The 4090-nt window shown below is 41.2% G+C and overlaps 1 long non-coding RNA gene across 1 annotated transcript; it reads left to right on the forward strand.

The window, feature by feature from the left end:
• Nucleotides 1-599: 599 nt before the first annotated feature.
• LOC134297911 (uncharacterized) lies at nt 600-1457 on the forward strand. Its single transcript, XR_010004885.1, has 2 exons — nt 600-1108; nt 1235-1457. It is a non-coding gene; the product is annotated as an uncharacterized LOC134297911 (long non-coding RNA).
• The last annotated feature ends 2633 nt before the right edge of the window (nt 1458-4090 follow it).

Here is a 4090-nt window from a genome sequence, read left to right on the forward strand (position 1 = left end):
TTTCCTTAATTCCTCCTTATTATCCAACATTTTCACTTATCCAGCATTCTGCCGGCTCGTTTATGTTGGATAAGTGAGATTCTACTGTATTATTATTATAGTGAAGTCTCATTCCTTCAAGGTCCTCTGTCACATCATTTAAAATCTTCCTGCTTACATGTCTATTTATTAATTTACTTATCAAATTTATATCCTGCCTTTCTCCCAAAATGGGATTCCAAGAAGGAAGTTGTAAAAGATGCTGCTCAAACATAATTACAAAAGTTAAAACATAATTAAACACAATTATTAAAATAATGCTTGAAAACACTTAAAACATAATTAATACAAGCAGCACATGCTTTACAATTCCATAATTAAAATTCTCAATTAAATATGTTCATATTATAGCTTTTTTTTTTTGCTTAGTACAGACAGGAGGAATTAGAGATTAATGACACCTCAGTTGTCTCTTAATTAGTTAGGTCCTGGTCTTGTTGCAGCCAGAGGTTAATGACTAACTTTCTGTTGCTTTTGCTTTAATTTTAAAAAGTTCATTTTGCTATGGAATAAAAAAAATATAGAAAGACTTAATGGCCCTCCCACTTGGAAAAAGTAACAGACCAATTAAGGACTAATTTATGACTAACTCCTCAGCTGTATTGAAGAGGAAACAATAAAATGGGCTGAGCCTAAAGAAGGTAGCTTTTAATTTAAGGGCCAATAGCCTTTCAAAACTTAAATAATATCGATGCCCCATTTGCATTCCATTTTATCCCTCTCGTCTACTAAATCCCATCTGAAAAATATTGGAGGACAAAATAGAAAAATTAGGATGACATTTTCTGGCAAGAACATTGTTGGAATTTTTCCTTCTTTTTTTGTATTGATTGAACAAAATGTAGAAAGACCAGAAAAATATGAAAGCATGGAAGCATCTGATGCCTAATAGAAATGAATGCACTGCAAAAGATAATTTAGTGCAAAATTGCTATTTTTAAAAGATCATGTATGGAGCTGAGGTCAGAAAGATGTGGAGCTGTTTTGTGCTGGAGCTGAAATGACGGTACGGATGCTCAGCGCCTTGGGAAGTGGTTTGGAAGCCAAGTTACAGCCGAGCTGTTCAAGGGTGAGCGTTGCCATGCCTTTTGTGCCCAGGAGTCTCTTGTCATCATTCTTTCTGAAAGTAAAATAAGTTTCTTTAGCCAAGCTGTCTCCGCCAGCAGTTCTGTTTTGTCGATATTTTTCTTTTTAGGATAGAATGGGAGCTGGGGAGGAGAACCCTGCTGCTGCCGCCACTCTTGCGTGAGATTCTTCTGCGTTCCAAAAACCAACATGGACTGGAATGGCTTTTTGAAAAGAAGAGATTCCCCCCTCCATGCTCCTCTGATGCCTTGGCCACACAAGTAGAGAGAGCCCGTGTCTTACAAATAAAATGTACCAAAAAGTACGGGAAATAAAGACGGTTTGAGGATTTGTTTCCATTTTATTTTTTATATCCAATTTTCTTCATACTTGGGATGGAGATTTCAAAAATTCAAATGTGGGACAAATCAAAACTGACAGATTAAGAACTTTGAGTGATTACCTTTAGGTCTGTACCTGTGTTGGTACTGAATTAGGCTTGATGGGGGAATTCAATGTTGTAGTTATAGATGCATAATTTATGTAGCCTAGGATTATGGATTTGGGTACTGTTCCATCATCTGGGTAGAGGCCACTAAGGAGCGCTAGAGAGAGAAGGATAGTCCATTTTATGGGGGGAGTTGAAGGAGGAAAACCATTTCCCAGTTTTTGTTGGTTATTCCCCCTCCTCCCTTCCCATATCATAAATGAGGGCTGTTTCCATGATGGGAACATGGGTGGGAGGAATAACAGGAAAACAGGGGGAAAGCCACTTTCCACCCCCATAAAATGGACTATCCTTCTCTCTCTAGTGGTCTCTGCTCTGATAATGGAACAGTACCTGGATTTGTATTCATGGAAAACTATGTATTCATGGTCATTGCATTATTATCAGGGAGCCCAAAAATCCCGAGATAGCTGTGTGGATGGGACTGGAAGTTGCGCAACACAATCCCTGGGTCCAATCCACACAGCGGTTGTAGCTGGAAAGACTTGGGTTTTCTGAAAGACCTGGGCTGTTAAATTAATTCAGGACAAAGCAGCAGTTTCCAGCTTTGTACTGAAGGCAGGCCCATAGCCAGGATTTTGATTCGGGGGGGGGGGGGGGGGGCTGGGATTTTGGTTCAGGGGCGGCTGGCTGAGTCTGAGTGAGAGAGAATCTACCCTAGCAAACCTTTTGTATCGTTATCCCAATACCCCCATCCATATGGGATATATTGAGCATGGTGATCAGATCATGATATGAATAAACATAACAGTTTAAATAATAAATGTAAGGCCTTCACGCGGACCACTCTAAGTATTTCAGCTGAACCCCCTGAAGCCCCCCCCCCCCCCGGCTGCATGCATGCCTGAAGGAATGCGTTTTTACCTGACATGTCGTTTGAATGTCCCAGGGGAAAACATGGGAGGGCATGCATTTTAGGTGCTGTCTAGATGCGTCCTTTAACCTTCCCATCCCCAGAATTTGTACACAAAAGAGTCAGGCTGGGTTTTAAGTCTTGCTCCTATATTCCAACCCAGAAATATTGCCGATCTTTCTTAATCCCACTTTCCACCTTTGCCCCATTCAATGCTATTCCATTAACTTCCCCCCAGCAACAGCAAGGGTGTCCTTCTGGGCAGCTAAACCAGGCAATTCCAACTCGATGGCCCCTCATGAGAGTCTGCCTCCAGGGGCAAACCAAGAATGGGCAACTTGGAAGTCCCTAAATAGACTGAGAAGCAGAGTGGGCAGATCTAAAGACAACCTGGCAAGATGGCACTACCTGGAGGAATCCTCCACCTTGTGTGACTGTGGAGCTGAACAAACAACTCCGCATATGTATGCTTGCCCACAATACCCTGCCTCATGCATGGAGGAGGAGTTGTTTAAAGCTATGGACAATGCGATTGCTGTTGCCCACTTTTGGTCCAAAACTATTTAGCTGTTTGTGATTCCTTTATTTTATCACTTTTAAACTTATTTATTATGCAATGCTTTTGACACGAAATAAAAAAAAAAACTTCCCTTTTCCCTTCTCATGGATGAGGTAAAGGGTAAACTACATTAGAGTACAAATGCCATTTGACACCACTTTAACTGCCATGGTTCTATACTATGGAATTCCAGAAGCTATAGTTTTTTACATGGTCTTTAGCCTCTGCCAAAGAGTGCTAACGCCTTACCAATCTACTAATCCCCGAATTCTATATTGTAGCAATTAAAGTGGAATCAAACTACATTAATTCTGCAGCATAAAATCACATATACTCCACAAAGGTTGGTCAGAAAATGTGGCTCATGGAATAGAAGGAGAACATTACTTTGCTAATGAGGCCAGAACATCACCAACAGAGTTGGGAATCAAAAGCAGCTTGAATTCATGGTATAGTGAAACATATGCCTTAAAGAAGCAGCAGCCAAACAAATTTAAATTGTTCCTTTTGATAAGTGCTTAGAAAAATGAAAGACCAATAGTGTGATTGCAGGAGAACAGTAACTCGATGTTTAATATGGTTGCCTAATTGTCATCTAAAATGAGAAGTCAAAGACAGAAAGAGCCATATGGTTTCTGGCACTGTTAGGGTTACATTCATCTCATTTGCTCACGGAAAATGGAGTTGGGTTGGGGGGAGTGAAATACAATCTCTGTTGCCTTTATGCGGATCTTTCAAAGGGCCGAGGTGGATAATCCCCGAGATTTCCCCTGCCCGGCCCCCACAAATCTAGTAGATGGGAATCAGGTAACTGTGTTGGTCCGGCAGATCAGAAAACACAGAGCCGGTGAAATAATGCCCCGGGTCTTATCAGTTGAACTGCAGCAAGGGATTTGTGGGCTAACACATTTTTCAACATCTTCCTGGGGAAAGAAATGAATGGGATTCTTACTGTTGAAAGGCTGAATGTGCAACGCCTTCTGCCAGAATAAGTATGAAAGAAGGAACCAGCCAAGGCTCCACAGGTGCTTGGCCACTGTTCCGTCCCCCAGGACGATGGTTTGCC

The sequence above is a fragment of the Anolis carolinensis genome, chromosome 3, assembly GCF_035594765.1.
Source record: "Anolis carolinensis isolate JA03-04 chromosome 3, rAnoCar3.1.pri, whole genome shotgun sequence".
Classification (NCBI taxonomy): Eukaryota; Metazoa; Chordata; class Lepidosauria; order Squamata; family Dactyloidae; genus Anolis; species Anolis carolinensis.